The sequence below is a fragment of the Canis aureus genome, chromosome 31 (assembly GCF_053574225.1).
Source record: "Canis aureus isolate CA01 chromosome 31, VMU_Caureus_v.1.0, whole genome shotgun sequence".
Taxonomy (NCBI): Eukaryota; Metazoa; Chordata; class Mammalia; order Carnivora; family Canidae; genus Canis; species Canis aureus.
The window spans coordinates 22169768-22191744 of record NC_135641.1 but is presented as its reverse complement, the minus strand read 5'-3'; the positions used below and the strand labels follow the sequence as shown (position 1 = coordinate 22191744).

The 21977-nt window shown below is 51.0% G+C and overlaps 2 long non-coding RNA genes across 5 annotated transcripts in view; one reads left to right on the top strand and one right to left on the bottom strand.

The window, feature by feature from the left end:
* The window catches only part of LOC144302519 (uncharacterized), a 48831-nt gene that overhangs the window by 8352 nt on the left and 18502 nt on the right, over window positions 1-21977 (bottom strand). The window contains exons 2-5 of one of the 4 annotated variants that reach the window (XR_013369413.1): window positions 11660-11833; window positions 9787-10057; window positions 9113-9510; window positions 6272-6355 (exon numbers count right to left, since the gene is read on the bottom strand). This is a non-coding gene — a long non-coding RNA (uncharacterized LOC144302519). The remainder of the gene's footprint in view (window positions 1-6271; window positions 6356-9112; window positions 9511-9786; window positions 10058-11659; window positions 11834-21977) is intronic. The other 3 variants (XR_013369412.1, XR_013369414.1, XR_013369415.1) reach the window with 3 other exon arrangements.
* Window positions 7879-9700, top strand: LOC144302518 (uncharacterized). Its single transcript, XR_013369411.1, has 3 exons — window positions 7879-8053; window positions 8677-8789; window positions 9133-9700. It is a non-coding gene; the product is annotated as an uncharacterized LOC144302518 (long non-coding RNA).

Sequence of the window (21977 nt, the reverse complement as noted above, 5' to 3'; positions counted from 1 at the left end):
AAACAGCCTGTGCAAAGTCTAGGAGGAGTGAGGCCAGGGAGAGGGTTTAGGGACCTGAACCTGCCAAATCAGTTCCTGCTAATTTAATCAAAGTGAATGTCCCCTCACCTTCCTGGAGTTCTACTATGCAGCCAGCAGGCCACAGAAACTCCCAGTATACCCCATGCCCGCTGAGGGACACGCATGCCCAGTTAGCAAATGCGCACACTCACACACGTGTCCACACTCCTCTCCCGCACACATACTCAGGGAACCTGCACTCACAGACTCTCACACCACTTACCCATGCATCTGCTCACTGCCACACACTCACACACACTCAAACACTAGAAGGCCATGGCTTGCCTTTGTTCCATGAGCTCCCCCTGGGGAGGATAAGCCCCTCTAAAGGTTCTGGGCCTCCAGCCCAGGGATGGCCTTCAAACCCCGCACCAGAGAACCCCAGGATCTTTCACTGAGAAGGTACCAAAGGGTTAAGAAAGAACATTTCCAGGGAGTTTGCCTCTTAATCAACACAGTTAATTCTTTTCCTTTTACAAACATAAATTCTTGGCAGTCAGTAACCAAGAAAGAAAGGGGTAAGAAAAAAACCTTAACCCAACATTAGTCAAATCTTTGCCTCTTCCTATTTTTTTTTTCAAGTTAAAACCCGGGGGAATTCAAAGCAATGAGAGAAATCCCAGCCCAGATGGAATGTTTTTGCTAATATACGTCTGCAAGTTATTTAAATGTATGTTTAAGTGTGCATGCGTGGGGAGGGGGAGCGGGGAGGGAATATGAGAGCGAGCATGATGGCTGAGTAGGGTGTGTGTGACTGGAGCACACAGCAGAGCAGAGGAGTTCTCAGAGTCCCTGCCTGAGCCCTGGATGTCCTCCGGCCCCAGCAGGACCTGTCTAGACCTGACGAGGGAAAGGCCATTGCCCAGGACCATCTCTGTCCTTCCACCTAGGGTCTCCTGGGACAATAGCCCCTGTCCCTGACCCTCAACCCCAAGATGGCCTGGGGGACATAGTCTGCTAATAATAACCCACCCACCGTATACTTTCTTGACCTTCTATCCTGCTTTGCCGGAAGAGCTGGAGCTGGAGTTTGTCTTGGTGGAAAGGGACATTTGAGAGGACCAAGCACCCACCACAGAGCTACACCCACAATGGCCCTGCTCGGATTAGAAATCGGATTGGGCCCCATTCCTGGCCTCTTGCTAGCCCCTCTCAGAGCTCTCTCATGACCTCCAGACCCCCAGAGTTGTCCCTGTCTACTCTGACCCTCACCTCCTCACTGGAGGGTCACTGGACCCTCCACCCCAGCAAGGCTCCCCCCTCCTCCCCCAAAGCCCTCCCAGCTGGGTTCAGGGGGGTGGGGCTTTGTAGACCACCCCCTCCGCCCCCACCTGCCCCAGGCTCCCTCTTGCCTACTCCCCCCTGAGCCGCCTTTAATTCTGTTAATCTTTTTTCTGAAATTGCTCCTCTGGCCCCCTAATCAGCTGTGTGGGTTCCAACTTCCTGATTTTCAGGGGAAGATTAAGCAGCTTTCTCCATCTAAAGGCTCTTTGGATGCCTGGGCCACCCCACTGGCTGGCTAGACCCCCACAGCGAGGGGCCTGCTCTCACTCTTCTGAGCCCAGGCCCACCCTGAGTCCTGGGCCTTCCACAAGGAACTTCCCATGCCCCTACCCTGCCCTGGCCCCCCAGAGACTCCAGCCCTCCCATCATTCCCCCTCCACACAGAGGCCTCTCAGCTCCTCCTGCCTGGGCCTACAGCCTCCTCTCCCCAGCTCTTGGGAAAGGAATGGGGGGTGGGGGGTGGGGGCAGGGCAGTGCTCAGAGGTTGGAACCAGCAGAGAGACCTCACTTTGGTAGCCCCCTCCTCTGTCCAATTTCTCCTCTGGTATCTCTGCTTTTCCTACCCGCTCTTGCCCCCGAGGCCCTTTTTCTGAGGATGTGGCCATCCATGGTCTCCCTTGGCAGATGAGCAGACAAGATGCACCAGCTTTCAACTCTGCAAATGCATCACCTACTCTGCTCATCTTCTGGAGCCACCTCAGGATCTGGTGCTCAGCTGAGTCCTGGCAAAATGGAGTCAGGGTCACAGACTGCATGAGAAGGGCCATTGGGAAAGGGGATGAGAGAGTAGAAATGATTTTTGGATTACGTGTCATTTGAGCTTGTCTGATATGTAACTAGAGGATGGTGTAGCGTAGAACTCACTTTTGACGTGGAAGAAATAGTTGCCTAGAAAGGAATCTCTGAGACAGAAAGAGGAAAAGAAGATATTCTGTGGAAAGTGTCCAAGAACACCACCTGGTTGGGGCTACAGCTTCCATCTGAAATGGGTGAGGTTTTGGGACTTCCATCCATGGACACTGGCTTCCTGAGGCCTAGAGATGCAGAGTCCACGAATCCCCTGGCAGAATGCAAAATCTTGTGAATATGGACATTCTTGTAAGAAGAACCTCCATGGCCTTAATCGTGTTCTCAAAAGGGTCTCTCACCCCACAAGGTTAAAAACCAATGAACTAGAAATTAACGTGAAGGTGACACTTGAAGCTGGCTAGAGTGACCCAAAGGACTAGGCCAGCGTGGTGCTGGATGTCCTGTGGCTGAACCCAGTGGACTGGATCAGGCTCTGGCGGTGAGTCTGAGGAGCTGACCTCCACTTCCAGGTGAGTGTGTAAGAAGCACGGATGGGGGGTGGGAGGGTGGGGGGTGTGCTTCCTGGCGACCAGCTGGGTTCTTGGAGACCCCATGTGAAACCTGATCTCTGCCAGGTGAAATCCTGGGGTGTACATGATGTATGGTTACTGGGCTGAGCTGTCTGTGGCTTTGCTGTGGCTCTAGCAAGTATAGCTGGTACCAATCTGAGCTCTAAGCCTTCCTGGGGCTTCAGAGACAAGTGCATCCAGGAGGGTCTCCCCCCAGAACTTTCACAACATGAAAGTTTCATCTGTCTCAGAGTGAAAGTAGTGACCACTCTTCAAGGGGCTGTGAACATGTCCAGCACTGATGTGGGCAAGTCAAAGGAATTCCAGAAAAAGCAGGGAAGGTCATCGATGCTAAGGGGACAATTTGGAGGCAAGGACAGATGCTCTGCAGAAAGTCCCCTTGCCCACCTCTGCACCCACCAAGCTGGTGGACCTTTCTGGGTCATGGTTCGCTCTCCTGTGGAATGACAGTGTTGGGCTGCTGGGTCTCTGGGGACACCTTCAGCGCCACCACCTTGGAAGTTGAAGAAGTATCCCCTCCTGTCTCTGTCCTGGAGCTCCTGGAGCTCTCTCTCATGGGGCAGGTGGAGATTTCTCAGGAGCCACAGGGCGCTCTCCCAGCCTTCTCCAGGGTGCTGCAAGACCACCCACCCAGGGCCTGCACACAGCCCTCCCCTCCCACAAAGCCAGTTTCCCCACAAACAGTCTGTGGGAACAAGATGGTTTCCTCTTTCTTTTTTGACTTGTCCACTTGCTAGCTGGCTTTCATGCTCAGATCGGGTGCATTCAAAGGACAGAGCAAGGGAGCCTGGCTCAGGCAGGTGTGTGTGTGGGGGGAGCATCCTGGCACCAGGGGTGCTGGCTGCTGCACAAGGCAGCTGGGCCATGAGGGCTGTGACCTCTCCTCTGGGCCCTCTGAGAAAGAGATGAGCTTCCTCTGTTCCAGGACTGTGCACGGCTGTCCCAGATAACCTCCCAAACTCCCTTCTAGAGCCCGATGGTTCTAGAATGTGTTCTTCTAGCCCATGTGTGCGCCTGTGTGGTTATATCTGTATGTGTCTATAGCTACGTGTGTATAAATATAGATGGATGGATAGAAATCAAGGGTGTACGGGGTGGTAGCGGTGCTTCCTGCCTGCGGCACCGGGGCCACTGCCAGCTTCCGAGAGGGCAGCTCCCCTGTCTCTCCCCGCGGGTGTCTCCTGTCACTTCCGCCCGTGACTCCTTCCCCCCCATCAAGTGGTCACGTCACCATCTCCTCCCTCGCTTTTCCTCCCCCCCAGGCTGCTGCTATCCCTCACTCCTTCCTCCACAGCAACTCCAAAATCTGTTCCCTTCTTGGTCTCCGCCCCCCACTGGCATCCCCCTCCTCCTGTCCCATCTCTTCTGTCTCTTGCCTCTACTTCCCTCTGCTTTTCGCCCTCTCCGACTCCGTGCTATCACTGCCTGCCCTTTGTCCACCTGTCTGTCCCTCCTTGTGCTTGTTTTATGTGCAGCTGCCTGCTGGCCCCTCCAAGTCCCTGTCGGCCTCTCTCTGTTTTGTGCGTCTCTCTGTCTCTTAACAAGGAGCTGGGCCAGGAACTCCAGGGAGGCTGTGTTTCCAGCCTCCTCCTCCTCACCTTGCTGGCAGCTTGGCTCCTCAGGTGGCTGGGCTGTGAGCAGGGCAGGGCTGAGGCTGCAGGGGGCCGGGGGGCAGGGGGACGAGGGGGGGATGGACCTCCCTGGCCTGCCTGAACCAGTGGGCCGTGGGCAGAAGAGCTGGGCCAGGAACCAGTGATGCAGGCAGGCCTGCCTGTGACTAAAACAAGTGGCAGCCCTGGCTCATTTGCATGACGGGTCTCTTTTACATAAATCTGCATGTCAAGCTGGAGACCCAGGAGCCAGGTAATGCAAAACGATGCAAAATAAATTAATCAGAGTGCCCTGCTGCAGGTGTCAGCCAGCCGGGTCTTCCAACTGCCAGAGCAAATCTCGTTGGGCTGGTTTCTTTATGGGGTAGGGGGTGGAGAGGGGGGCGGGCAGGGTGCTGGCCTAGGGTGGGCAGCCAGCGTTCCCTCAGGCTGTGGAAGGCCCGAGGGCGGCCTGCTGTCCAGCTTGGCTCTGGAGTGGTCCTGACAGAAGGACCCTGATGTCTAGAGAGGGCTGTGAAGCCAGCCAGCCTGGACCACAGCCTCATCCAGGCCCTGGATACGCCAGGGCTGGTGGGGAAAGGGTGGATGTGGGGTTTACTCATCCAGTGGGGGAAATGAGGTGCAGGGAGTGGGGGAGGCAATGTTCCAGGGTTACCCACTTCTTATGGTGGGGTCCAGATCAGAAGCCTGCACTCCAAGCTCTCAGCAAGTAGCCTCCCTCCCCCTTAGCATGAGCACGCTCCATTTGCAGGCCTTAGTGACTTTGAGGGATCAGGGATGATGGCCTGACCTATTCCACCCTGGCCTTTGGGAGCACTCCCAGGCTCTAGCCACCCTGGGGGGCCCTCCAGGCCTCACTGACCCAGACACGGAGTCCTGCTCCCCCTTTAAGAAAAGGCAGCATGTGACAGAGGCAGTGGCTCTTCTCCCTCTATGTTCTCCAGCCTTTGGAAAGGGTGACTTCTTGGCTCCCCTCTGGATTGAGAAATCCAGTCCAGCTCCCCGGCTTCTGAGAGGCCCCTTCATATGAAAGGGGGATGAAGGGCAGGGTCACCAGCACCAGAGCCTGCCCCACTCCCGGCTCCATTTCTCCTCCAAAGGCAAAGGTGACCCAGCCTCAGGAGCCCAAGGGCTCCCAGAGACCTCACACACCCTCTCCAGACACAACCTGCAATCTGCTTAAAGGAGATCCACAGCGCATCACATTTGTACCCACTCGACTGCTCTCACTCCCCTCTGCCACAGGAAGCTGGCCAGGAGGGCTCCATCCTGTCACTGGAGAGTGCAGACCAACTGCCCTCTGATGGCCACCTCAGGGGAAGGCCATCCAGGAGTTAAAAGCGGGAGCCTTGGAACGAGCCACATCTCTGCTGGGTCCGTCTGCTATGACTACCAGCTGTGTGACCCAGGGCAAGGCACCTGGCCTCTCTGAGCCTAGTTTTCTCATCTGTAACATATGGGTGGTATTACTTCCTACCTCGCAGGGTTATTGTGAGGATTAACTGAGACAAAGCAACCCAGCACCCCACGCGGCACCTGGCACGGGGTGGGCAGCTATCTATAAATGGCAGTCATTATTACCACTCCTGCAAATACAGCTATGACAACCAGTCCAGCCCAGGGCAGAAGAAAGGGGTGGGAAGCAGGAATAAGTCCAGCTGGAGCCTCTCTCCCACGGCCCTTCCTCCTGCCTTGCTTTCCCTGTGCCCCCACCCCCCCTCCATCTAGCCTGCACATTTCCATCAGTTCCTAAAACACAAATGTTGTCATGCCACTTCCTGGCTGTAAACCCTTTCTGACTCCCTACTGCTGTCAGGATAAAGCCCAAGTTCCCTGACGCAATTTTACAAGGCTCCCGCTTGTCTCTCAAGGCTTCTCACCCTCTCGTAACCTAAGCTCCAGGCCCGTGGTTCCTCAGACACACACGTCCGTGCTCACCTTCAAGCTGCCGCACGGTCCTGACCCCAGCCACTCACTTCTTAGCTTAGAAGTTGCTTCCTCCCAACACTCCCACTCCTGCGGCTGAGGATGCAAAGAGAAGAGCATAAGGGGAGATTTCACCTGAGAGGCCCAAACGGTAGGGTTGTCTGAGATCATCTAGTCTGACTTTGCCTTTGGCAGAGGAGAAACCCGGAATCCCAAGGGAGGGGGCTTCCTCCGGGTAGGCCATCCCCCCTCTGCCCCTCTCCACACGAGGGCAAACAGGTGACCCTTCCAATCAGCAACTCCTCCTGTGACACCGAGGGCCCCTGTGCTAATTCATTTGCATTTAATCATTTAATCACTTCTCCCGGGGAGAATGAATAAACAGAAAAGACTTGGGACCCAAAGGAATGAATTCCAAGCCTTGGGAGGGACCAGGAGGGATTACTGTATTTGGGGCCAAGAGCTATTTTATAGCACCCCTGGAGCATCCCATCCCGGTAGGGGCCCCATCTCCTTTCACCTTTTCATATGATTCTGGTCTGCCTCACCTGCAAGTGAACAGGGCCTGTGACCAGATGAGTACCGGTCAAGGCCACCATGGCAGCGTGGAAAGCACACAGGCTCTAGAGTCAGAAGACCTGAGTTCAAGTCCTACCTGCCGGCTGGGCCAATGGGCAAATCACTTAACCCTTGCATCTCAGTCTCCTCAACTATAAAGTGGGGTAATAATAGCACTCCCCAGGCTGTCATGAGGCTCATGTGGGGTGATAGATGTGAAAGAGGCTCCTGAACAGTTTGACGTTCACCATGCTTTCTTAATGAGATGGACAAGCCCAGGAAGGTTCTGATCAGGGACCAGGCTGTAATGCCCACGGTTATTGCTAACTCACCCTCTGCTCCCGTTCACATTCTGTGCCTAATCTGTTAGGGACTGAAAGGTGTTGCGCTTATAAATATTTGTTCCTTATGGCCAGACTTTCCTGGGTTTTATCAGCCTGGTTGATAAGATAATCCTGTCCTGTGGGGCGAGCTCTGGCACCTGGTGTTCTGCATTGCAGGTGACCTCTCAGACCTAACTTTTTAATACCTAGCAAGTCAATACATCGGTTCTCAAATTACAGGCTGGAAGGGGAGGGGCTGTCAAAGGGGGGCCTCTGAAATTAATTCTCTTTGTTTCTGAATCTGATGTCTAGAGTGGACCAGAGACTCCAAGTTAACACCTTTCGTGCCAGATGGTGACTGGGTCTCCACTAGCTCCAGTAAGCTCAGAACCAACACGGTTTTGAAAAGACTTGAAGTGAGCACTCTTCTCCTTTAATTAAGCACGAAATCTCCATATCTGTTTCAGCCTTTGAAAAGTGAAACCCAGGAAGGCAGCTTCCTCGGGCAGAAAGGAGAGGTGTGCAGAATTAATATTCCATCTCGATTTTTTCCTGTGTAATTTAATAAGTTGACTAAGCTTATCGGGGGACCCGCGCTGCATTCAGCCGCTGGGCGAGCCAGACTCCTGCCGCCTCACCTTCCCAGTCAACAAAGCTCACATTAGAGCGGTTGACCGGTCAGGCGAGGTGAGGCGGGGTTAAGGTAAAGAGCTGGGACCGTGCTCACCTTGCTCAGTCACATGTCACCACTTGGCAACATGTCCCTCCTCCCTGGAGCATGCTGGCTGGATCCTCACAGAGTCCTGGGGGCAGCCTGAGTCACACCTGCCCTCCAGGGCTCTGAGCCTTGGGTCCCAGATGGGCCTACTGCCTTCCCTCTCCCCCAGCCTCAGGTGGGAGGGACCTGAGCAAGGTATGGACGGGCTAAGTATTAAAAAACAAACAGGGGGACGCCTGGGTGGCTCAGTGGTTGAACCTCAGGGCTTGATCCTGGGGTCCTGGGATCAGAGTCCCACATCGGGCTCCCTGCATGGAGCCTGCTTCTCCCTCTGCCTATGTCTCTGCTTCTCTCTCTCTCTCTCTCTCTCTCTCTCTCTGTCTCTCATGAATAAACAAATAATCTTAACAAAACAGGGATCCCTGGGTGGCGCAGCGGTTTGGCGCCTGCCTTTGGCCCAGGGCGCGATCCTGGAGACCCGGGATCGAGTCCCGCGTCCGGCTCCCGGTGCATGGAGCCTGCTTCTCCCTCTGCCTATGTCTCTGCCTCTCTCTCTCTCTCTCTCTCTCTCTCTCTCTCTGTGACTATCATAAATAAATAAAAATTAAAAAAAAAAATCTTAACAAAACAAAATGGGAAAAGAACCATTCAGGGACTGCCCCAGACCTCCAGTGGGCCCTTCCCCCCTCCATCCCTCTTCCCTCCCACTGCCTTTCTCTCCCTCTTCTGCTGGCCTGGAGGGCACCCCAGAAGCTGCTTCCCTCTGGAGCTTGTCTCTCCCTCAAGGAATCTGACTCACAAAGGCAAAATTCTCACAGAAAACTCCAGAATCCCTAGAAAGAAATCCTTGGAACCCAGTGTGGGAAACATTACTCTGGGTGTTCATCTCTTTTTGAACATCTACTGAGCTTCTGCTTACCTCCACAAAGAGGTACGTGGGAGGGGGGTAAGGTACCAATATAGAAATTCCCCCCATAATAATAGAACACTAGAGCAGAAGAGATTTCAGGGATTAACCAATCCAGCCCCTCTTTTTTTACAGAAGGATAGTCTGAGGTTCAAGGAGGAAAACTAGTCTGTCTGATGAGTTTCTAATAACTAAGGCAGGGCCCGTGGCTTTAGGCCGGGGACTCCCTAGCACAGGGGTCTATCACATTCCAGCGATTAAAAGCAGGGGCTCTGGACCCCGGTGGACCTGAGTTCAAATTTTGGCTCTACTGCACGACTCGGTAAGTATTCAAAGTTTCTTTTTACCTCTGTTTCATCATTTGTAGGATGGGGATAACAGGAACCACTTTGCAGGGTCGATAAATGAGACGATGTATGATGTTAGCGCCGGCCATGGATTACATTGCACAGAAGCTCCCCGAAGGCAAGGACTTGGTTTCCCTCACTGCTGTAACGTGGGAGCCGCACCGTGCCCTGCCCAGAGCGGCAGCCTGCAGACGATGGACTGGATGGATGCAGCACGCGGTTTTTACATAATTGCCCAGAGTACCTTCAACTTCAACCCCCTTTTCTTTTCTTATCCAGGACGCCTCTCACTGCTTCCTCCTTGTGTCCACGTGCATGGGGGGGTGGGAACACCCCGCCCTGCACACCTGCACGTCCCCAGGCCGCTTCGCTGCTGTCTCTCAAGTGTCTCTCATCACCTGCAGGGGGAGAAGGGGAACCGTGAGGCTGAATCCAACCCTTGCTTTCCTACCCCCTCCTCCATTCAGTGATCACATTGCTCCCCCTTTATATACCTGAAATCCCAGCCCATTCTCTAACGTACTTTGTACGGCCTCACTACCCAGGGGTTGGTTTAAAAAAAAAAAAATTGCCACTATGTCTTTCCAAGGAGGGCTGTCCACTTATTTTTGTTTAGTCTGATTCAAAACCGACTGATGCAATCCCCTTCTGCTCCGGCAAATAGGGACCCTCACCAAAGAAGGAAACAGCCAGAGTGAGAAGGGGGCGGGTCAGAAGCTTTCTGGAGATTTCTGTGGCTCCCACAGACAGCTGGACAACTCTTCTACGTTCAGGCCTCAGAGTTTCAGGAAAACACCAAGACTCAGAGACGCGCCTTCATTTGAGTCATTTGGGTGGAGCTGGTGTTTTCATCTGTGCTATCTTCCCGTTTCCCTCTGCTTCCGAGCTGGGGGCCGTGAGCTGAGTGGGAATGCCCACTTTCTTCTGTCACTGGGGTCTGGGACACTGAGGCAAAACACAGAAGAGAAGCCTACAGTTCTTCCTAAATCCGGTTCTGTCCTTTTCTCCCACCTCTACATTTAGGGATTTAATTCATTTTGAATTAGTGATCATCTGGAGTAAGAAAGTATAGGAAATGGATAGACTAGATTGTAATAAATATCTCAACCATGCAAATTAACATAGGCCCACAAGCCTGGACCTGAAAGAAGCAGACCCCCCAGGCAAGTAAGAATGTGCCTAATAATAGCAAATAATCATAATGACAAATAAGGCGTCTGGTCTGCCAGAGCCTGGATTGGTGTGACAGAAAGATACGTTGTAAAGTGAAATACTCAATCCGGGCAAACTGTAGGGGTTTGTTTGTTTGTGTGCTCCCTCAGTGTATATGACCAAAGAACAGATTCCACTTACTTTCATCTTCTTTTTAATGACTTAACTGAACAAGGGTCTCAGTTTACTAAATTAATGGAAATGCTGGCTCTGTGCAGATAAGTAGTTTCCATCCTTTTGAGGTTGGCCTCCCCATTTGTCTGAGCTCAGATCTTACTGGGCATAGTGCCTGATGCCAGTAAGGGCTCACCACCTCCCCGCTACCCTGTCCCCCCAGCCAAGCAGAGAGGCCAGGCAGGGTGGTCCACCTAGTGGGGCTCCAGTGAGCTGAGGCTCAAGGTGGCAGGAACGTCTCTCACCACAATTATGGGCCCTTTGAGAAGAAGAGATGTATCTACCCATTTGAGAATGTGCCATGCACATCAAGTTCAGCAAACTGACCAAGAGGTCTATTATGGACTAAGTTTGGGGTGTCTGGGTGGCTCAGCCAGTTAAGTGTCTGCCTTCGGCTCAGATCATGATCCCAGGGTCCTGGAATTGAGGCCTGTGTCAGGATACCTGCTCAGCGGGGAGTCTGCTTCTGCCTCCCCCTCTTCCCCCTCCCTACCCCACCCCAACTTGTGCTCTCTCTCAAATAAATAAATAAAATCCCTTATGGACTAAATTCTGTGCCCCTCCCCCCATTCATAGATTGAAATCTAATCTCCAGTGTGGTGGTATCAGGAGATGGGGCCCTTGGAAGGTGACTGGGTCATGAGGATGGAGCATTCATGAATGAGATTAGTGCCCTTAGAAAAGGGGCCCAGCGAGAGCTCTCTCGTCCCCTTCTGCCGCATGAGGCCACAGGAAGAAGATAGCCATCTAGGAGCTAGAAAACAGGACCTCACCAGACACTGAATCAGCTGGTGCTTTGATTTAGAATTTTCCAGCCTCCAGAATGGTGAGAAATAACTATTGCTTAAGCCACCCAGTTTATGGTGTTTTTGTTATAGCAGCTCAAACAGACTAAGACAGAGTCTTGGTGCATTATTGGAGCCAAGAAAGACTGAGGTGGGCATGAGGGCACAGTGTATATAGCAAGGAGTGGCAGAGATAGGGAAGTCCTCCCCTAGCCTGGGCCTTAACCCCAAGAAGCTTGCCTCCGCCTGGGCCACAGGAGCCACATAAAAACCCTGCCTACTTCAGTTCAGTGTCCACAGTTCTGTTCTGGCCTAGACATTGGCTCCCACGTGGTCTCCAGCTCTCTCCCAGTTTAGCCTTCCAGGCTCATCTTACCTGGACTTACCAGCCTGATTCCATTTCTGCTTCATGACTGTCTTAGAAATCCCATAACCTCAGCCAACAACAATTACTCCCTAAGCACCAAAATCCACTTCAGTCCCTACATCCAACTCAGGTGTCCAGGACACCACAGCATTTCAGACTCCTAATGGGGGTTGGGGAGGTGGCCTGTGGGGAAGAAAGGGTGGGAGTTAGAACATAAAAAGAGTGGGTCACAATGGGTTAGGAGAACAGTTTGGGTGAATATTAGGAAGAGAGTTAAAAATATACTCCTGTGGTGTATGGCATGAGTGGGCTGAGTTCTTTAAAGGGCTGCTGGCAGCGAGATTGAAACATTAAATTGATTTCCAACACCCTTTGGCATAAGCAGGGAGCCCCTGCTGTGAACCCCAATGATGTGGCCTCAGCCTGATTCTCTTGGCTTTTAGGTGTGACCTCCAAGGAATGACAGAAGAGAATGGCTTTTGAGCTGAGAAAAATGTATTCAAAGTCCATGCAGCATTGCTAAAGTGTGCACTCTCTCTTTCCTTTTTTTTTTTTTTTTTCTAGCTCTGTCTTTGCTCCAAGAAGGTCTTTTTTTTTTTTTTTTTTTTCTTTTTTAACTTCTGGAGGTCTTAATGCTTACAGCCATCACCTGGCTTTTTCTGGTTTGGGAATTTTGTCTGTCTCCTCACAAAGGGCCTTGCTTCCACTTCATAACATCCTCCATTTCAACTCTCAGTACTGTCAGCAGGGGTTATACATGTAGGAAACAATCAGATCTACGAACCAAGCTATCAATATTTGCCTTCCTGCCTCCTCATGGGTCACAGGTTCTGACGCAGAAGTGATGCTATATGAGTCTTTACCTGGTTACCCCACTCACCTCCCCAGAAAGTGCACAGTGCTGGTCACTCATGTTGACCCAAATAGAAAACATCCCTTTGACGTCACTCCAGCTTTGCCTCATCTTTCTCTGTAGACCCAATCTTGGGAAAATCTCCTACTCGGCTTAAAAAAAAATAATAATAATAATGATAACCTGAATGGGAACCCACATAACATATTTGTCAGAATTTCAGATGATACAAAATAGAATCACTAAATAGGGTAAAAGAGTAAGGTTCCAAGTCAACCATGATAGGTTGGACCAAAGAACTGAATTCAAAAGATGACACTTACCAGTGGTCAATGTAAAGTCCCACTCTTGGGTTCAAAAAAACAACATAGATGTATAATTTCAGAATTTGGAAGACAGAACTAACAGAGCTACAAGTTGATTGCATGCTCAATAGGTGTCAAGGGCACAATGTGACTCTCAAAAAACCTAAAGCCACTTTAGGCTGCATCATGGAAATATAAAGCACAGGTGATGACCCCGTTCTACTAGGCTCTGCTGGACCACATCTGATGTGTACTGTTTCCTTTTGATACGACTCCAGGATGGACACTGACAAACTCTCATGCATCAGAGGATTAGAAACAGGAAAATAAAGAATCTGGAAATTATAACAAACCAGGATCGTGAAAGAACTAAGGAATTTTAACCCCAAAGAGGAAAAAGATTGAAGGGGATATGAAAGCTGTTTTCAAGTGCTTTAAAGCCTAACCCGTACACAAGAAATAAAGCTTCCCTGCCCTTAACTCTAGAGGACAAAAGTAGGTCCATGAGAATAAGTTCCAGGGAGCTAAATTTCAGCCCAGCTGAGGAAGAACTTTCTCTCAACTGTGACGATTGTCCAAAGCTAGAATGGTCTCTGCCAGATGAATCAATGATTCCCCATTACTGGAGATACTACGGCAAAAAGCTGGAGGATTGTGGATGAGGGATGCTGCAGAGAGTTGTACTCACCAGAGTAGAAGATCAGATCTTTTCAATTCACAGCTATTCTGATTCTGGGGATTGCTGTTATAACTTATTATACTATCGCCTACAGGAAAATACCTAATTCCCTTGCTTAATGCAATAAAGCTGATGAATTTCAGAAATGTTTCCCAGCTCTTTTCAGACTCAGTTTTAAAATTTCAGATAAAGACTGCAGACTCTGGAGACAACTGCCTATGGGTTCAAACATGGCTCTGTTACTTATTAGCTGTGCGACCTTAGGCATGTCACTTAACTTCTCTGGGCCTCAGTTTCCTCATCAGTGAAATAGGGATACCTGCCTCCTAGGGACATTATGAGGAGTGAATAAAGTTGTATTTTAAAAGCACTCAGAACACTGCCAGCATATAGTAGTTACTATGTGTGTGTGTGTTATTTTTTTTAAAAAGTAATGCAAAATGTCTGAAAACAAAGAAGAGGAATGGACTCAAATTTAACAAATGGTTCAAGGATGTCCTCCTCCTTTACGGACTCATCACTAGCAGCTCTGGCTGTAAAATAGCCAAGAGCCCAGAGGTGGCAAAAAAAAAAAAAAAAAAAAAATCACAGTCTCGCTAAGCTGAGGGGGGGCGGGGGGAGGAAAAGCTTCCTGCCATTGGCTTATGGTAACCTCTGAAAAGGCCTGTGTGTTTAACGAGGCCAGCTTATCCCTACCTCCCCCACCCCTCTCTCCCTTGGAGTTGCTAGGAGGCCAGGGCTGTGCTGCATTGTAATAAAGCAGTGCCTGGGGACGGCGGGGGCCAGAGCGCGTTAGATATACAGGGTCTGTCCGCGGGAGCTTAATATCCTCTTACTGGAATAACTATTGTCCCAGCTTCTCGACAAATACCAACCATCATTAATAAAAGGACTAATAAAACCATTTATTGCGCTCAGGCAACGGCCTTGCTTTTTCTAGCTCCGGGGCCTTGGCAGAGGCAGCTGTTGAGGATGAGGGCTGGAAAAGCGAGACTCCCACTGCAGCCAGGGGATCAGCCCCTGCCCCCCAGCCCCGACCCAGCCCTGACCCAGCACCCTTCCCACGGGGTGGGCAGCCAGAGCGGGGAGAGATCGGAGCGGGAAGATCACGCCTCCTGGAGGCCTCAGACTCCTTGGGTCCTCTGATGGCAAATATGGGGTGGCGATGCTTAAAAAACAAAACAAAAAACAAAACAAAACAAAAAAAAACTTACTACGACATTCTTTCAAGAAGCTTAAAAGCACATCATCTTGCAAAATTATTAACCCCATTTTATTGGGAGGAAAACGAAGGCACAGAGGGAGTTAGGGGCTCACGCGGCCATATGATCTGCGGCTAAACTTGCCAGAACTGAGGCCAGAATCCAATAGCCCTGACTCCCAATCTAGGACCAGTCTGAAATTTCAAAAGGGTGGGGCTATATTTATGTGTGTCCGGCCTCCTAAGGGGGATCTGTGAATGCTGTGAGCATCATCACTGCTTCTCTAAATTATTATTGTTGTTATTATAATAAGTAGTGGTAGAGTTGAGTGGGTGGTGGATACCAGATAATTACTAAGACCCCAAAATTAAAGTGTTGAGTCTTGACTTTTCCACAACTGCTCAAAGATGAAAATGAAAGCTGGCCTCCAGGGATCCCTGGGAAGAGCCCTAATCTTGAGATAGAGTGAGTCCAGGAGGGGAAGGCAATGGAGAAAGGCCAGGCCCAAAGGCCTACGAAGCCAGCCTTGGAAACCCTGGGATTATTGACCGTGGATGGCATAGCTGCACAGGAGGCTGGGAAGGCACAGTCAAACCAACCTGGGTTCAAATCCTGACTCTGCCACTCTTTTGCTGTGTGACCATGGGAGGATTATCCAACCTCTCTGAACTTCTGATACCTCATCCTTAAAATGGGGATAATCATCCCTACCCTGTAGAGATGTAAGTAAGGGTTAGAGGATAGACCGCAGAACTAAAAGGGAGGGGGGAGGTTCTTTCCCTCTCTGAGCCTAGAGAGCTTGGCTAGTGTGGAGGACCACTAATCATGAGCCCACAGGACTCTCCCGACGTTGGGCTGACAGTAGGAGGCAGTATCTTTTTCTCAGGACTACCTAGGTTCAGTGGAGAATAACTCTGGCTTCAGCTTCCCCCTGTTTGAGACAGGGCCACAAAATCTCTGCCCTTAGCCCCTCCCTGGCCCTGAGGGTTGTCAGATGGATGGAGGAGATACCATCCTGGGAGGAGAGGTGGGAGTTAATAACAGCACCCTGGATCTCTATTATTATTGTCATTATTCGGGCTCTGTCCAGTAAGCAGCGGGGACCCGGGTGATTCATTGTCTGCACGCTGCAGCCCTGGTCTGCCTGTTGGGACTTGCCTGCTTGCCAGGATGCCTCCACCTAAGAGGCCTCCACTTCTTTCCCAGCTCCTGCTGGCAGCTCAAGGTCCTCCATCTCAGGATGGAAAGGGAGCGTGGGGGTGACCTTCGGTAATAAAGGACAAAGCCCAGAGGTGCAAGGACTCCTGCGTCACTGGCTGCAGCCCTGCTTGACATCAGCAGTCACAAAAATGAGCCTGAGGTGTGAAGGGGTGGTAGGAACAGGGGCCCCCAAAGGTTGCAAGGTTCAAACCAACCACTCCTCGAGAGATCACCTGATTCCTCTGCAGCAGCCCCCGGGGTGGCAGAGACAGGGAGAGAAGGGATCAAGAGAGAGAGCCTGGGCCTGACCCTGTGACAGCCCTCCTGGATGGGGTGGGGATGTGATATGAATGGGGGTAAGTCCCTGCCCACCTCCAGGGGACCTGCTCTGAATGGCAGAGGTCTGGCCTAAGGAGCTACCTAGAAGCTAGTGGTCATCAGAGGAGGGTTCTTAAAAGCTGTAACCCATATACCTGGGTCTTAAAGTCTCAACAACTGCTGGGCTTGGGAAAGGGAACTGGGGTGCTTCTGACAGCCACGAAGCACCCCCCACCTTGCAAGCACTCTATAAATGTGAACTGAACATCTGTGACTCGCCCGCACACACCCCTGCAGTTTCGTGGTGAGGACACAGCTAATCATAGCCTGTGTTTGGGGGAGAAAGAGGGATTTTGCCACAAGCTCCATGACAGACTGCCTCCCTCCCTCACCAGAATGTTAAAGAAGGTATGACTGGCCAGGAGTTGGACAAGGAGCAGTTTCTGTCTCCCTAAGGATTGGCACTGCCTGAGGGAAGAGCACACCCCCAGGAAGCCATGAAGGTCAGGATTGGTTCCCTGGTTTCTGATCTGAGATCACACCAGGAAGACCAGAACTGGAATCCCTAAGATCTATTGGTGATGTTTGCTTTGGTTTTTGTTTTTGTTTTAAATTTGAAAGGCACCCAGTTATAGGCCATCTAGTTATATCTCTCACTCTTTTTTTTTTTTTTTTTTAAGATTTTATTTATTTGAGGGACACCTGAGTGGCTCAGTGGTTTAGAGTCTGTCTTCAGCTCAGGTTGTGATCCCGGGGTCCTGGGATCAAGTCCCACATCATGCTCCCCTAGGGAGCCTACTTCTCCCTTTGCCTATTCTCTACCTCTCTCTGTGTGTCTCATGAATAAATAAAAATCTTAAAAACACATTTTTTCTTTATGTGAGAGAGTGCATGCGCATGTGCATACACACACACACATCTCCCCAGCATGCATGCATCAGCAGAGGGTGGAGCAGAGGGGGAGGGAGAAAGAATCTCAAGCAGACTCCCTATTGGAACCCGACTCAGGACTCAGTCCCTTGACCCTAAGATCATGACCTGAGCAGAAACCAAAAGTTGGACATTCAAACGAATGAGCGCCTAGGTGCCCCTTGTTATATATCTCATTTTTTATGTGAGCAAACTGAAGTCTCAAAAGGCTGAAATGACTTGTCCAAAGTATTTGGGGTCTTAGACACAGAGCTGTAGCCCTGACTCCAGAGCCTGTATTCTATGGACCCTCCTAGGTCCATTTTGAGTTCCTGAAAAACAACAACAGCTACCATTCATTGAGCATCTAATATATGCCAGTTACTAGATTAGGTGGTTTGTGTACATTACAACAAACTAGGAACACAGATGAGGGGTTCGAACATCAGAGAAATGGTTCACTTGGATCAACTGCATATTTTCTTCCAGGTCTGACGCACAGTGATCCTGTGGCACATGTTTTCAAATTATAGCCATTCGGGCTGCACTGCTTTATCAAATGACTGAGTAATTTTCAAATACCAGCTCTCCACTGGGTCCTGGGAATCCAGGGAGATCACTGGACAGGGTCTCTGACAGTGGGCTAGAATCAATAGTTTACTAAAGTTGTACACAAGGGGTCAGGAACACAGACAAAAGTTATCCCAGAAAGGTGGAGGAGGCTTCTGGGTACATTTAGGCAGGGTTTTGAAGGGTGAGTAGGAGTTTGCCAGGTGGGGGTATGGATGAAAGAGATGACACCCATGCAGAGAAAATAGCATGTGGAAGAGCTGTAAAGTGCTATGTATGTTTGGAAAAAAACAAATAGTAAGGGTTAGAGGAGACAGAAAGTGGAAGGGTGGAGGGGAGGATGGGAAATGATACTAAAGAAGTGAGTTGAGGCCAGCCTGAGGAAGGTCTTAATGCCAGGCTAAGGAGGGCACCACTCAAGAGTTTTAGCTTTGAAGGTCTGCATTGGAAAGACCTTGAGATTCTCATTCCTAGCTTATGTATATATATATATATATTCTCTGCTTTGGCCTGCCTCTCTCAACTCTCCACGCTGGCCTGGGCACCTGTGAGTGTGTTTGTCCACCTGGAGTGCTAATTAGGTGCTCCGGGGAGTCTGACACCAACCTCCTGCTCTTTCTTCACTTCTGCACAACAGCATTCTCAGTACCCCTCTGGTGTTCCTTCAGTTACTGGATGTTAGTGGAGTCTTTACCCCTTGGCGTTTGGCTTGGTCAGGCTTGGTCAGATGGCCCATGCAGTGGGGCATGTGTGGAATCCCCAGCTGGGCCATGGCACCCCCAAACCTCCTTTCCTGTCTCTCTTCCGGTCCCAGCTCTTGGCCTACCTCAAACCAAGCTCTGCCCCCATCAAAACTACTCACCCCCAACTCCCACCCCAGGGTGTTGTCAACCTTCAATCTTCCTTTCAGAGCAACATGCCTTCCCTGCTTGGCTTTTTAGAGCATCCCTACCCTGGGTGCCTGGATACCATACCAGGCTTAGTTCTTTCAAAGTCAAGAGAAGACCCTCACCCTGATGTACATTTTCACTTTAAACTCAGATAATCATCCCAAATGATGACTGAGGATTCATTGTGGAGCCTGACAGGATTGAACCCTTGCTGTGTGACCTTTGACCAATCATTTCACTTCTCTGAGCTCATGTTTCCTCATCTGTAAAATGGGAACACCAGCCCTCACTGCACAGGGATTAAAAGCAGTAACACGTGAGATGCCAATCAAGGAAGGGCTCAGTTCAGCTGAGAGACCCAAGCAGGGAGGGACACATTCTTTTGCTTCCTTTAAGAACCGGTACCTTTAGCTTCTAGGACCTAGAAGAAAAAAAATAAATAAACAAAAGGGTTCAATCAGAGCTTCGAGCTGTTGCAAATGACTCAGTAGTGAAATGGGTTGGAGCCCACCCTTTGAAAGGCTCCCCAGGCCTGGGCCAACCAGAGGAAGATGTGTCCTTCCTGTTCCAAAGGGAATGAAGAACTCCAGCCAGAGCCGTCCTCCAAAGCCAGGCAGACAGGTGGCTCTCGGGCTGACCTTTGCCAGGCCCGGTAAGCAGCATAGTTTCATTGTTCCACCCCGGCTGCAGAGCTGGTTGGTGGAGTTGGCTTAGAGAAGGATATTTTGTATTTGGCTTTTGGAATGACTAATGAATGAGCTGTCTCCACTGCAGGAGAATTATGCCACTTAAGCAAAACCCAGCCCGGCTGGTCGGCTCAGAGATAGCTAATAGGAAATGCCTGTCAGAACACTGACGCTTCAAAGCCAAATATATTCTCACTGTGTTCTCTGTTTGCTAAGTTTACTTTATGCAAAATATAACTCCGCTGAAAATATGTAGATGGCAGAAAGCTTGCTCCTTCGCTCTGGGAGAAATGGTGACGACAAAGGGGAGAGCGGCTCCCAGTTAACCCTACTGGTCCTGTCAGGCTGAGGAACAGCCAGGCTCTTGGCTTGGCCAAAGAGCACAGCCCTCTACTGGATGGAAAGTCTGAGCCACTAATGGGCTCATAACAACCACAGTCCTCAAAATAGAGGCAAGTGTCCTCCCACCAGGCTTCCAGACCAGGGGAACAGAGGGAGTGTGGGCCACATGAGCACAAACTGCCATTTTGCCAGGTCGCAAGGGCCAACAGGGACCCATGGGGTACCCTTACCTGCCAGTGCCCACTGCCCAGAGGTGAGGTGCAGAGTCCCCCAACCGAGAAGCAGCTGAGAAAAAATCAGCAAACTCCAGAACCCCAAACTGGGTGGCAGCACCTTGGTAACGGAGTTGATACTAAGCAACGGATCTGTGGGAAGAGCACCGGCTGGGGAGTCAAGGTATTTCTGCCTCTTCTCCCTGCGTGACCCTGCACAAGAGTTCCTCTCTTCTGGCCTTGGCTTCACCATCCATACATGGAGAGATGGGACCAGCTTAGCAATTCCTAGGGTGACATTTTCCTCACACTGTTAAATGCGATAGAACAGAGGCAGGAGGGTGTTAACAGGACCCGCTTCTCAATTCCCTGAGCCTCTCCCTCTCTCAAGGATTGCCATGGGTTGCCATGAGGAGTTGGGTATGAAGACAGGATCATCTTTACAGATAGAGATACCTAAGATTTCTCAGTACCTACAGTGGGAAAGATTCTTCGAGGCCATGATCAGGGACATTATTGTATGGAGGTGCCTCGCTGAGGAGGAACAAAGAGATAAGGACTCCCACAGCCTCTGACCTGGAAACACCCCACTGCTATAGGGCCACAGCCACCAAGCCACTTGGTGGCAGGTCAGCCTCTCTTCCCAAACATGCCCCCCAGGTAAGGGGTCTGCTCCGCCTTGGGGAAGGTATTTGTATTTACTACTTTGGGATCAAAGTAGAGCTGCCCCTAGGGAACCTTGGGCTTCCCAGAAGCACCTGGAGGAGAGGGGCCATGGAACACCCGCAGTATGCCAGGCAGAGTGCGGGTGCAGAGACGAATCAGACGCAGCTTTGCTCTCCCAGAGTCCTCTTTCATTGCAAGACTGGCCCCTTCAGGGGGAGACAAAGAATGCCATAGGGTTCATCCCAGGACCCCGACTTTAAGCACATCATAGGCTCAGCGCGAGCAAGCTGCTGAGAGTCTCTGAGCCTGGGTCCTCATCTGTAAAATGGGGTTAATGATGACCTACCTTAGATGATCAGAGGCAATATAAATGCCTACCATACCACCTGCCGCATTTGAATCACTCGATAAAACAGAGTTATTGGGATCCCTGGGTGGCGCAGCGGTTTAGCACCTGCCTTTAGCCCAGGGCTCGATCCTGGAGACCCGGGATTGAATCCCACGTCAGGCTCCCGGTGCATGGGGCCTGCTTCTCCCTCTGCCTATGTCTCTGCCTCTCTCTCTCTCTCTCTCTCTCTCTGTGTGTGTGACTATCATAAATAAATAAAAATTAAAAAAAAACAGAGTTATTATTTTTATTGCCAGGGCTTAGAGGAGAGCTTCTCAACTCAATGCGTTCCCGGTGAGCAGAAACTCATCCATCCCTGTGGCCCTGGGAGCCAAGCCGGAGGTGTCTGTGCCTCCCAGCTAGCTCTTCCTAGGCTTTTAGCTGTTCCTCCATTTACCCCAGTTTGCCACGCTAACAGTATCCTTTGCTTTGTGTGCAGAGGACCCTGGAGAGCCCTGCCTAATGACCTTAGCACAGGTTTCAGAGCATATGAGGCCTTTGGTGAGGTGGGGGGAAGGGAGGGGTCTGCTGTGGTGGAAGCTCATAGAACAGCAAAAACCAGGTGCAGAAGATACAGTAGGCATAGCTGGCAGTGGGGTCAGGGAGCAGGAGGCAGCTGGGAGGTCCTAGTGCCCCACACAGTGTCTTGCAAGTGGCCCCAAAGCATAAATTATTAGCTGAGTGATTCTTCTCTAAGTGGAACAGAGTCCAAGTTGGAAGATGTTGAGAAAAATAAAGCTGGATGATGTCCCATCGGGTGGGGCAAGAGAAGCGACTGGATGAGGGTCACCAGGCAGGCCCCAAGCTGGCTTGTGGTGACATATGCTGAGGCTTGGGGCATCCCTCCTTCAGGGCCAGAGGTGGGGGAGGCAGCATTCAGCAGGGCAGTAGGAAGCCTAAGAAGCATAAGCCAAGAGAGCCCTGAGCCAGGCTCTGCCGAGAACAGGGACTGGCCCCAGAATGTGGGCTCCCAGGGCCACAGGGAAGGGTTGTCACTGGTGGAGAGAAGCAGGGCAGCTATGTGATGCCCAGGAAGCCAAGCAGAAGAGTTTGGACTCACTCAAACCTCCTTAGAAAGCCATGAGATGTAGGAGCAGCTTCTCCTAG